Raw genomic sequence first — 13,204 nt, 5'->3', positions numbered from 1 at the left:
GCAGGTAGCAATGACTGCCCCCTGCCTTCACCCATCCGGGATCAGTCATGAAGGAGGATGAGGAGGGAATGCCCACCTACCTGCTTGTCTGCCCTGAGCCTGAGAAAGCGGGAAGGGCGGAATATAAATATAATAAATTAAATTAAATTAAATTAAATTAAATTAAATTACATGCCCTCCCCTTTCTAGATCCCATTGTATTTTTCCTACAACAGGCTTTGTTACTAGTAATACAATAAAACACCCACCCAGCCACCCACAGTTGCCATTTCTTTGTGACACCCATTATACTTTCTCAAAATTCCAAATTCCAAGAGTATACATAAGCTCAACAAGTTTAGGGACCTCAGACACGATCTCTTAGCTTCTGTCCCATCCTCCCAGCAACATAGGGACAATAAATCCTTAAACCACCATCATTATCCATCTTTTAGCACCTAACCAATGACATTTTTAATTGCATTTTCCATTAAATTATTTTATTGCGGTTTGGTTTGTTCTCTACTGCTGGTTTGATTTTAAGTGGCTGTTTTATAATTCTTGTTAAAATTCCTTTTGGATTGGGGCAGCCTTGACAGCTGTGGCCATGGGCTATCCTAGTCAGATTATACAGCGGGTGGGCCGGTGGAGGTCCAAGGCTTATTGGTCTTCTTACGTTCACCCTCTGGGTGCTGGGAACCTCAACTGACTTATTTTCTCTTTAGGTGCTGCATTTCGCTGTGGAGGGCTGCAGATCCTTGTGTGTGGACACAGCATGGTTTTTTGGGCGGCCCACCAAGCTAAGAGGACAGCCATTGGGTCCCAGCTTGGGTTAAGTGAGTGGGCCACCATTGAGTGGTAGGGCCAACGAGGCCTAAGGTGGCCAAGGCTGCTGCCTTTGCTGTTTGAGGGGAGGAGTGGTCCTCTGCCTGACATATTGGTCATTCACCTGGGTGGTAATGACTAGAGATGGGCATGATCTGCATTACGAATGAAAAAAAACACATGATAATGGCGATCGCGCGATCATGACCCGGCGGATCGTGATTGTCCATGGCCAGGGGTCGGGAGAGGCCTGGATTGAGGCGTTTGCGCTCTATTCGGGGATCCAGACACTCAGGCACCAGCAATCTATTCCCCTGGCAATGGAGCCAGGGGAAGGCCTGAGCTCTGTTTGCCCTCATTCTGTTGCCCTGGAAACTCGAATGGAAGCCCAGCTTTCCTTGATCAGCAGGGCTTCCTTCGAACCATGGAGCAGCAAAGCAGTAACAAGTTGGGAGAAGACACCCAGGGGAGGGAGGGGGAAGGGGGCGTTTTGTAGCCATGGGGACTCCAATCTCATCCCTGCAAACCCTGATAGGCAGCTCTGATGGCCAAACACAGACCTCCTGTGTTGCTGAATGGGACCCATGCTTATAAATAGCCATGGTCTCCCAGGCTGGGTTTCACTTTCTGCGAGCAGTGGAGTGGGACAGAGCTCTTGCTTGCTACTTGCTAGCCTTTGGAGAGAGAGAGAGAGAGACTGAGAGAGTCAGCTGCCACCACAACCCACCTTCTCACATAGCTGGGAATACCAGCGTGCCCCGCTTTGGCATCCACGATCCACGGTTCGGGAACGGGAGATTATTGGTGTGGATCATTAATTCAGGATCGTTGCTGGCACCGAACCACGATCCGCTGGCTCGTTAATTTTTTTTGGATCGTGCCCATCTCTAGTAATGACCTTGGGCTTGTCAAGGAGCAGGCCCTTATTTTGCAGGCGCAGGCTGACTTGCAATGGATTGGCAAGTCTTGTTTTATAATTCTTGTTGTGTGTGTTTTTATTACTAGTTTTGGGATGCATTATGCATTTAGCCTTTGATGAGTTGTATTATCTTTAGGATGCAAGGTACTTTTTATTCTGTGAACCCCCTCCTGCACATTGGTGAAAAGCGGTATGATTTAAAGGAATAAATCTCATTCTGTCTTTATGAGAAATTAACACCTGGCAACACACTTGCTGAAAACACACAACTGTCACTCATGACGCCTTAGCAGAACACATTATTTTTATGCTACTCTGGGAATCAGGCACACAATGCTTTTGTGACTTCAGTCTCCAACCTGCTATTTGGGAATCCCTTTCTTGCTTTACATTTAGGCAGAACACCAATGCAACCCTCTTTTTACCTAAGAAAGATAACAAAAGCAGTTTTGCTCATTCGCTATTGTGTTTGCAGAGTGCTCGGTGGCAGGCATTGATTGAACACCCCCACCCCACCCCCATGACATACAACCTTATTGCAAAAGAAGGCAGCAAGTCCTGAGATATCCCAATTATCATTCCACGGCCACTGGAACTTAGTAAATAATTCATGGCGAATTATTGATCTTATTCAACCTTTTTATTTCTGTCTGAGAATCGCCTTGAATGACTTTCCACCTGACCTACACAAGGCTAAGCCTCGATTTCAAATACTGTACTCCGATATATAAGTTGACATTTCTCCTCCTCCAGATACTTATAGAAGTCATTCGCGCAGGCAGGGGAAAAAAAGTCCATCAAATGTATCACTTCATTGATGCCTGCTTGTAGAATGTGTCCTTGGACAATAAAAAAAAATTCCAGGAACACAATCAATTAAATAACTAATTTGATTCAAGTATTCAGTTTTAATAGTTTTTTCCCATTAAGGATACTATTTCAGATTTCCACTGGAGAGGTGCACAAAGAAGTTGCAGCAGAGAAGCAGGGGTAAGATTGACAGCATCGCCCAAAAGCCTGCAACAGGAAATGTTTCAGATTAAATTAGAAACCAGAAGTATAGTTTAAGGATGTTTATTTTGGTTACTTTTTTTCTATTTCACAACAACTCTGGCAATACAGAACAGTCACCTTTTTCGGACCAATGATAGGTGGGCCTTTGACATGTGCACATGTCCAGAATCCCACAGTACAAGTTTCAGGCTAGGCACTAGGAGACTTGAGTTCAAATCCCTGCTACGGCATGGAAGCTCACTGGATGACTTTGGGCCAGTCACATACTCTCAGCCTAACCTACCTTGAAGGCTTGCTGTGAGGACAAAATGGAAGGTATAAGGAAAGGAAGTAAATAAGTAATAAATTTAGCTGAAGATGTGGGCAGTTCAAAGGTAAGTTGATGGGTGAATGGAAAGAAGAGAAGGAAACAGGAAAAGCTGGGGACACGGGGGCTGCGAACGGGAGAAAAATATTGTGGGGAAAGGTGGAGTAATGCTCTCATGGCAAGGCCTTACAGTCCATTTTTAAACTGTGGCCAGATTGACTAGCGCAACAAAACTGGACCCAGCACAGCAACCTGTCTGGCACTGGATAACTTGGCCAGATGTGTACAGGTACAAGATGCCAGGGAGAGGGAAGGAAGAAAAGAAAGCTGAAGATGAGAAGGGAGTAAAGATAGGTTGGCAGGTTCATGGACAGGAGGCAGGAAAAGGAAAGAGGCTATGGGGACTGCCAGAGAAGGGAAAGAGGAAACTGTGGAGGAAGGTTAAATGACGTACCCCTTGCAAGTCCTTGTGGGTCCCCCACTTTTCAACTTACATCACTGACCAAGTCAAAGGAGCCCCTTCCACAGTAATCTGATGAAGATTTTTAAAAATTCTGCTCAGGCCCCAAGAGATTAGCTAATCCCACATTATAAAGTTAGGGTAGGTGGGTGGAAGTGGAACAGCAAATGCAAAACCACTGTATTATTAAAATCGCTAGAAACAAAGCCTGTTGTGGGAAAAAAATACAATGGGCTCTAGAAAGGGGAGGGTGGGCATTTGCTCCTCCTCCAGCACTGATTCCGCACCCCAACTTTAACCCAGCTGGTATTAGGGGTGGAGCACTTGGCAATGCCCACCCTCCTTCACCAATCTGGGATCAGAAGCAGAGCAGGTGGCTTTGCCCATCCACTGCCTTAACACAGATGGGATCAGGAGCAGAGCAGGTGACAATACCCACCCCCTTCACCCAGCTGGGATCAGGAGAAAGTCAGATGATAATGCCCGGTCTCCTTCATCCGACTCCGATCAGGAGTGGAGCAGGTGACAATGCCCCCTGCCTTAATCCAGCTGGTATTAAGAGTGGAACAGGTGGCAATTCCATCCCCCACCTTAACGCAGATGATATTAGGAGCAGAGCAGGTGGTAATGCCCTCCCTTGCCTTAACCAAGCTGGTATTATTGGCAGAGCAGGTGGCAATGCCAATCTCCACCATCACCCATTTGGGATCAGGTGGCAATGCCTATCTTGCACTTTCACCTGGCTGGGATCAGGTGCAGAGCAGGAGGCAATACCCTTCTTCCCTTCACCCATCTGGGATAAGGAGCAGAGCAGGTGGCAATGCCCATCCTCTTCAAACTATCGGATTAAGCCACTGAGCAGGTGGCAATGCCCTCCCTGTCTTCACCCTGCCGGAGTCAGGAGTTAAGCATGCAGCAATGCCTGCCCCCCCCTTCAACCTTCTGGAATCAGGAGATCAGAGCAGGCGGCAATGCCCACCCCCCACCTTAACCCAGCTGGGATAACGAGAAGAGCAGGTGACAATATGCTCCCCCCTTCACCAAGCTGAAAGCAGGAACAGATTAGATGGCAATGTCTACCCTTCTTCATCCGACTCCGATCAGGAGTGGAGCAGGTGACAATGCCCCCTGCCTTAATCCAGCTGGTATTAAGAGTGGAACAGGTGGCAATTCCATCTCCCACCTTAACCCAGCTGGTATTATTGGCAGAGCAGGTGGCAATGCCAACTCCTGCCATCACCCATTTGGGATCAGGAGTGGAGCAGGTGGCAATGCCCACGCCGCACTTTCACCTGCCTGGGATCAGGCGCAGAGCAGGAGGCAATACTCTTCTTCCCTTCATCTAGCCGAGATAAGGAGCAGAGCAGGTGGCAATGCCCATCCTCTTCAACCTACTGGAGTAAGGCACTGAGCAGGTAGTATTGCTCACCCTGTCTTCACCCTGCCAGAGTCAGGAGCTAAGCATGCAGCAATGCCCGCCCCCTTCAACCTGCTGGAATCAGGAGCAGAACAGGTAGTAAAGCTCACCACCCACCTTCACCTGTCAGGATCAGGCATGGAGCAGGAGGCAATGCCTGTTCCTCCCTTCACCTAGCAGGCAACAGGTGGCAATGCCCACCCCCCTTCAACCAGCTGGGGTCAGTTTTGGAGCTGGCTGCAATATCTGTCCCCCTTCACCCAGCCGTATTTAGGCGCAGAACAGGAGGCAATGCCCCCCCCCCCCTTTACCCAGCATGTATCAGGCAAGGAGCAGGTAGTAAACCAGGTAGCAAAGCACCACCCCTACACATGGCCAAGATCAGGCCAATCAGGCATGGAGCAGATGGCAGTGACCGCCCCCTCCTTCACCAGCTGGAATCAGTGAGGGAGAAGGAGCAAATGCCTGCTTGCCTGCCCTCCCCTTTCTAGAGCCCGTTGTATTTTTTTCCCCACAACGGGCTTTGTTGCTAGTAATGACATACTTTGTAAACCACTTTGAGTGGGTGTTAAGTCATCCTGAGGGACGGTATATAAATTGAATGTTATTATTATTATTCATTAATATTAAAACACTTTGCAAGCTCAGCTATCCTCCGTGGTTTACAAGTTTCATCTTTGAGCAAAGAGACATTAAGCCACCATTGGCTTGGTGGTTTCACCCAATTAGAAACTAATGAAAAAAGGGCATGATATGAAACAATTATATCTATAACACATGCTTTAATCGGAGGCACCAAGACAGCTAAATCATAGAAATAATCATCAAAAACAGCTATGATGTAAAGAAAAAAAGGATGGTCTCTGACCTTCAGGTGTAACTTGTGCCAAGAATCAATCAAACTGAGATCAGCCATATAAGCTTTAAGTGTATAAGTTCACCAATGAACGTTCCTTATGTGGGCGTGTGACTCAATCTAAAGCTGTATTTAGTATTTCATTAACCTCCTCCACTAACAAATAATCATGCCCAAGATCTACCAAGTTACTGAAACATTGATGAAAGTTATCAAGAGAATCTACATTTGGACCATATACTTTAATCATAACAATAGCAGAATCAAAGCTTTTCACTTCCAAAATAATAAAGCAACCATTTGGGGTTCTTATTACTTCTTGAACCAGAAAGAGACACATTTATGTATTGATATAGCCACACCCTAAGATTCAGTAGATATATTTGTGACACATACTTCTCCAACCCAGTCTCTACTTTATTTGCTTTTATCATTTGCCATTATATGAGTTTTTTTGAAAAGAAGCCACCTCAGGATTAAGATTTTTCAATTTGGAGATAACCTTTTGCATTTGGTAATGTCTCTCATGCCCTTAACATTCCATGATATCATGTTGAACATAAAATAAAAAAAGAGAATATCCAACCAATAAAGCTCCCTTCCCATATCCTATTATATAAAAGGCAAGACTTATTAATGGCAACACACCTCCAATCCTGGTGTGCCTCCAGAGGGTGCTACCACAGCAATATAGATTCAGTATAATAGAGCAAAGTGCTCCTGCAAATCAAAGTCATATAACAATGAAAGAAATAATCACACAATGTCCTAAATAGGAAGCTATACAACAGGTATTACAAAATACAAGGTGCAACAAAAGGCTACAATGAAGGGGTCCCGTAGGTAAGCTTCCATATGTATACAGGAGGTAAGAATACTACAAGTCCTACATATTCATTCCTTTCTGTATTTTATGTAGGTAGAGCTGATGAAGGCGGGGCACCAGTAGCTGATTGCGTCACCTGCTTGAATCTGTTGTTTCATAGATAAAACTTCCTTGAGGTGAAAACACATCCACCAAACACAGGAAATGTGAACAGTTAATAATTTACAGCACCAAAAGTTAAACAGTCATGACGCCGTTCATGACTGCATACCTGCAGTTGTTCTGCTACCGCCCTCAATTACCTTACCCGGAAATGGACGATTTGAAACTGGGTGGAAATTGGCTGGATCAACAGGATCCAGTGATGGTTTCTTTTAGGGATGTGCAATTCAGGTTTCCGATTCAGGTAAAATATCTGAATCGGACCCGATTCATAAAGATTTGGGATTTCCTAATTAGGCCTAGCATGCTGGTCCCAAATTCGGAAACCTCAAATCAAAGCTTCAATTCGGGACGCTTCGGGTCAAAGGGTTTAAATGCCCCTTTCCATGATGCTACGAAGCAGTAGGGAAAGGGAAATTTAAACCCCATGATCAGCTGTTTGGTGGGAAAATCCTCCCCACCAAATCGCCAAGTAGCTTTTGGTGGGGGTTTAAATACCCCTTTCCACAGCCAGGTAAGTGGGGGGGGGGTTGTGGGTCAGTGGGGCTGGAAGCTTCCCTCCTCACTTCAGTATGCTCCAAGTCTTTACGAGCATACCGAAGCGATTTAAATAGCCGAATCCGAAATGGTTTGCCACTTAGGGTTTGGGGTGTTTACAAAGCTTTTTCCCGCTTCGGGTAAACCCGAAGCTGGAAACCTGAAATTTTCTGGTGCACACCCCTAGTTTCTTTAATAAGGGCCACACCACTGACTCCTTCAATGAGTCTGGGAAAATTTATTTATTTATTTATTTTATTTATATCATATTTGTATATCCACCCACCCCCACCCCCACCCCCCGCAAGTGGGCTGAGGGCAGATAACAAACTTAAAATCATTTTAAAATGTTCCATGTTAAAACATTAAAATATCATATAAAAATAGCAGCATTCTTTTGCCTGGCGGCAACAATGCAACTAATAACCAACGATACAGCAATACAACTTAATATAGCAGTACAGCAACAGCAGCTGGAAAACCAACAGTCGTGGGCAACTTTCACAGGGAGGGGGGGTAGGTGTTGCATCCTCCGGCCAGTGGAGGCCAAACCTCAGCCATGAGCCTGGCGGAACAGCTCTGTCTTACAGGCCCAGCGGAAAGATAGTAGATCCTCCTAGGTCAATACCAGAACCTTGAACCTGATCCGGTACTCCACTGGCAACCAATGCAGCTCGCGCACTATTGGTGTAATATGTGCCCTATTCGGTGCTTTCATAATAACGCGTGCCACTGCATTTTCCACCTGCTGCAATCTCCGGGTCAGGCTCAAGGGTAGGCCCGCATAGAGCGAGTTACAGTAGTCTAACCTAGAGATGACTGTTGCCTGGATCACTGTAGTTAAGTCACAGGTAGACAGGTAGGGGGCAAGTTGCCTGGTCTGCTGCAGGTGGAAAAAAGAAGACCTGACAACCACTGCGAACTGTGCCTCAATTTTCAGGGAGGCATCTACGATCACCCCCAGACTCCTGACCCTTAGAACTGGCACAAGCTGTGCCCCATTGAGGGCCGGGAGCCGGAGTCCCAAACCCAGTCCCCCGTGGCTCAAGTACAGGACCTTCATCTTCGTTGGGTTCAGTTTCAGCCAACTCTGCTTCAACCAACCAGTCATGGCTGCAAAAACATGTTCCAGGACATCTGGGGCTGATTCAGGCTGGCCGTTCATCGTCAGATACAGCTGGGTGTCATCTGCATATTGATGACACCCAAGCCCAAAACATTGCACTAACTAGGCAAGGGGGCACATGTAGATGTTAAACAATAAAGAGGAGAGTATTGCCCCCTGCAGGACCCTGCACACCAATGGGTGATGGGGTGACAATTTCTCCCCAAGTGCCACCCTCTGTCCCCGACCATGGAGAAAAGAGACAACCCACTGTAAGGCAGTCCCTCGTATCCCCACATCAGCGAGGCGGTGGGTCAGAAGATCGTAATCTACTGTGTCGAACGCTGCTGACAAATCCAGTAGTATCAGCGGCACCGAACCGCCTCGATCCAGATGTCTGTGAAGGTCATCCGTGAGGGCAACCAGCAGCATCTCCATCCCATGTCTTGGCCAGAGATCATTGCAGCGAACAGAAGAACAACAAGAACAAGAGTCATGAAACCTTAAACTTTAGATTACCATAAAGATAACAGTGCCTGTTGGGATACAGCATGGTTTCAGAGGGGGAAAGGGTTTCTCATTCAGTTGAGAAGGCTAGGCTAGAAGTTTTGACCTTGATGTGGGATAGTGTGAGCAGGTGTAATATGATATGAGTGGTTGGGCTGTACTAAGAATGAACTAATAATGTGAGTTTGTAGAGGAAATAGGCCATGTGCAATGCTGATTGGCTGCTACCTGCTACAGTGAACAGAGTCCTTTTGTGTGTGTGTGTGTATGTGTGTGTAGTGCAACTAAAAAAACCCTTGGCCGATCAATGGTTTATAGGGGTTACTGTGTTCTGTGAGATTTTTGGTGTTTAGAAATGCAAAAAGAGCTGCCCCCAAGAGCTTGGAAGCCCTCATTGCAAAGCACAGGCCAAAACTCATGGTAACCAAACAGATTAGATCTGCTCCAGCAATGCCCCACCTGGAAAAAAAAATATCACAGTACATAGTAGTTTGGAAACTCTGGATTCAAAACTGAAACAGATTTTTTTTCAGTGCACACGTCTAAGGAATATATGAATTTAGTACATAATATGCCTGCGTAATTCATGCAATTTTCTTGTAAACATTTTGATAAATAAATCAACCTAATTAAACCCAATTAAAGGATTCCATATTTGGGCCAGTAGCAAAGTCTATTGTTAGGCATAGGAAGCATGATTATAGGTGGCTGTGAGATCGTTCTGCTGGCTGGTGTGTGTGCAGGACAGAAAATAATAAAAGCATAAGCTTGGTTTATATTTAGAAAGAAACAAGAGTTCTTTATTGCAGGACCTTCATAAACTGATAGGAAAGGAGGAGAGACAGAGCTGAACTACCTGTCTAGTCTAAGGATGGGCATGGATGGCAGGGCAAGTCCTGCATCCCTGCTGCCAAGATGGAGGGAGGAGAAGGAGAGAGGTGTTGCCTGGAACAAAGCCAGGAAGAGAAGGAGCGAGAGGGAAGAAGTCAGGAGGAGGAAATCTCGAGAATAGCAATCTGCATATTAAAGGACAGCCAGAGCACTAAACAATAGTAAACAGTAAACAGAGTGCCATGACCTCTTTATCTTACTAACTCTTTGGTTTGTCCCCCTCTGAAACATGAGAAGAGGGACAGCCATGGATCCTCCTCTTCCAACACATTTTATTTCTATTAAAAGTCTAGAATGTAGAGTCTTGGGAGCAGAAGGTCACAGAGCATGGAGTATTACCAACTACCAGAGCTCTGCCTCCTCCTTGCAGGCCCAAGGTGGGGACATTGAGCCTCAAGAGCAGGAGCCTTGAAGAGCACACAGGCAATCCTGCACTTCTGTAAGTGAATATTTTGGACTTTGTATTACTGGACCCCACTTGTTAGGGCTTGCCTTTGTTCAGTGCCCTTTCTGAAGGGAATAGAAGACCCTGTCTCTGCATATGTTATGTTCATAGCACTTGTGATTAAGTTAGGCCTCTAGTTGCAAAATGTTGGGTTTATGATAAATGTTACTTTGAACACTATCATAATTTGAGTGTTTTGTTGTACAGCAATGTCATGATTACTTGCCAAGCCACAGGGGTGGTGTCATTTAATGACTTGAATCACCCCCACCGGTTGGAAAAACGTAATTTAGGAGAAGGATCTGCGTTGCCAGGGTTCTGCTGGGTTACATCTGGTTAATGTGAACTTGCCATCTACTGATGCTTGTTAAAGAAACGTGTATTTGTGTCTCTTTTTCTCCTAATCCTCCCTTTCTGCCCATCAGAGTTAAAGAGGGGGAAAAGTCAGCTATGACAGATTGTCTAAGATGCCTTAAAATTTCACTGTATGCTCTCCATGCGGGCATCTGAAAATAAATAAACGTTTCCGTTGACGACTGACATCTGGACTGAGGACAGACACAAAATGTCAGCTGAGATAGTGAAGTTCATGAGAGCTGTAGCAGGAGCAATCAGCCTTCTAATGCTTGGGAAGCCAGCTTATGCCCCGCCACCCCCACCCGATCAATGTGCTGAGTTGGTGAAAAGTGCTGTCAACTTGCAGCCAACTTTTAGTGACCCCAGAGGGTTTTCAAGGCAAGAGATGCACAGAGGTGGTTTGCGATTGCTTGCCTCTGCATAGCAACCCAGGACTTCCTTGATGGTCTCCCTTTTACCCTAAATGGGAGGGGTCTCCTTGTGAGTTGGAGGAATTAGCATACAAGAAGAGCCAGTGAGAAGGGGTACTAACTAGCAGGATCTTCACCTGTGTATATGAGGATCATTCCCTTAGAGGACTCTCTGAAAGAATCAGGCAGGTGTTCAACAAGGATGGTTTTTATTAAAGGGGCAACAAAGCAAACACATGAGAAATCACACTCAACAGACACAGAGAACTAACTAGAACACAAGGAGGAAAATGGAGAGATGTCCGGGGTTGGGTGATATTTACCAGTCTAGAAGATGGAGGACTTCTGTAGAGTAGCAGCTGAACAACCAGCCCACTTCACAGCAAAAAGAAAGCTCAGACTCCAGAAAACACACACGCCCAGAACACACACGCACACAATAGCATAGAAGTTTTTAAAAGTTGTCTTAATCATGAAAGTTCTATAACTTTGCAGACAAGTTCTTTGCACCAAAAGCATACCTTCTCCTTTTGATAGTCTAAATTCAGAAAAAAAATTAAGCACTCTTTGAGTATTCTTGATCCCATTTGAATTTGGTGGCTTAGGTATTCATAAAGTAATGAAGTTTCAAAGCAGGGCTTTTTTTCAGCCAGAATGCACCAGAGCGCACTGGAACGGCATTCTGGCACCTCTCGCAAACACCCTTGTGATTGGTGGCCCTGCCCCTGATCTCCCCACACTTGTGCCCTGTTTCCATCTCTTCCATCCAATGGTGGCTCCTCCTTCCCTCTGCACTCACGGCCAATCAGCCCCCAATGCCCAAAGACCTGTGGGCCCGCCTCCTCAGGTTGAGCTTCCGCCCTGGGTTTGGCCTGGCTGTGCTGGGCACCTGGCTGCCTCCTGCAAGGTTGGGGACAGCCCCAGTGTCTGCAGCTGCTCTGCCGCACCTCACAGCTGTTTGGCAGACTAAGCTGGTTGCTGCTGCACTGCCGCACCTCACAGCTGTTTGGCACGTCTCAGCGTTGGCGGGGCTACTCCTGCCCCCCCCCTGCTTCCCTGGCCTGCCTCCTGTTGGATTGAGCCTTGCCCCAGGCCCCAGCAGGGCTGGTAAGTGACTCAAGGGTCCTGGGGTTAAGCAGGCTGTTCCTGGCGTGGGGTTGGGATGAGGTGGTAACCACAGTGTCTGCCTGAGGTCAGGGGTAGGCAGCGTCTGCTCTGGACAACTAACTTAGTTACTTATTTACTTATTTACTCATTTACTTTCTTTTCTTTCTCTTCCTTTCCTTCTCTCCTTCCTTCTTTCTTTCCATTCCTTCCTCCCTGCCTCCCTCTCTCCCTTCCTTTCTCTTTCCATGTCTTTCCATGTCTTTCCTACCTTCTTTTCTTTCCTTCTTTCTATGTCTTTCCTTTTTTTCCCTCCCTCCCTCTCTTCCCCCTCTCTTTCTCTTTCCTTCTTTCTTTCCTTCCTTCTTTCTCTCCACCTCCCTTCCTCCCTTTCTCTTTCCTTCTTTCCATATCTTTCCATGTCTTTCTTTCTTTCCCTTCCTTTTTCTTTCTTTCTCCTGGGGGGCGGCCATGCCATGTGCAATGGAAGTGACATCACCACAAGGTCCCGGGAACACTTGCATACTTTGCATGCACACAAGTAGTGACGGGGCACCACCTCCCTGCCGGAGTTGCCCCAAGTGAGAGTCCCCCCACCCCTTTTCTCAGAAAAAAAGCCCTGTTTCAAAGTAAAATTACTGAAGGGTATTAAGGGCAGTTGTTAAATGTGTACTAAGTACAGTAAACTGTAAACACTGTACTAAGCAAAGTAAACATCCTTTATAGAGTGCCTTTCCTAAATAAAAGTGGCATTTGTGTACCCATCCAGATGTAGAAGAGATAATCTAAGCCAGTGTCAGAGCAACTAGGGAAAGGGATTCTAGAAGATAGGAAAAGTTGTCTGAATAAGAGAAACCCTTATTTTTTTTGTCAACTGCAGCATTTCTCATTCAACAGATTTTTTTTGTTTTTGTATTCCTTTTTGTTTTGCCATTTTCCAAATGCAATGTATTGAATTTCACAGACCCAATTTCATCTTGAAAAATCTCTGTTTTGATTTGGTTTCTCTCTTCTACAAATTGAAGCCAGAAATCTCTCTCTCTGGCTCTCTCTCTCTCTCTCTCTCTCTCTCTCTCTCTCTCT

This window comes from Eublepharis macularius, chromosome 3, assembly GCF_028583425.1.
Source record: "Eublepharis macularius isolate TG4126 chromosome 3, MPM_Emac_v1.0, whole genome shotgun sequence".
NCBI lineage: Eukaryota > Metazoa > Chordata > Lepidosauria > Squamata > Eublepharidae > Eublepharis > Eublepharis macularius.
Note: the sequence above shows the minus strand (reverse complement) of the source record.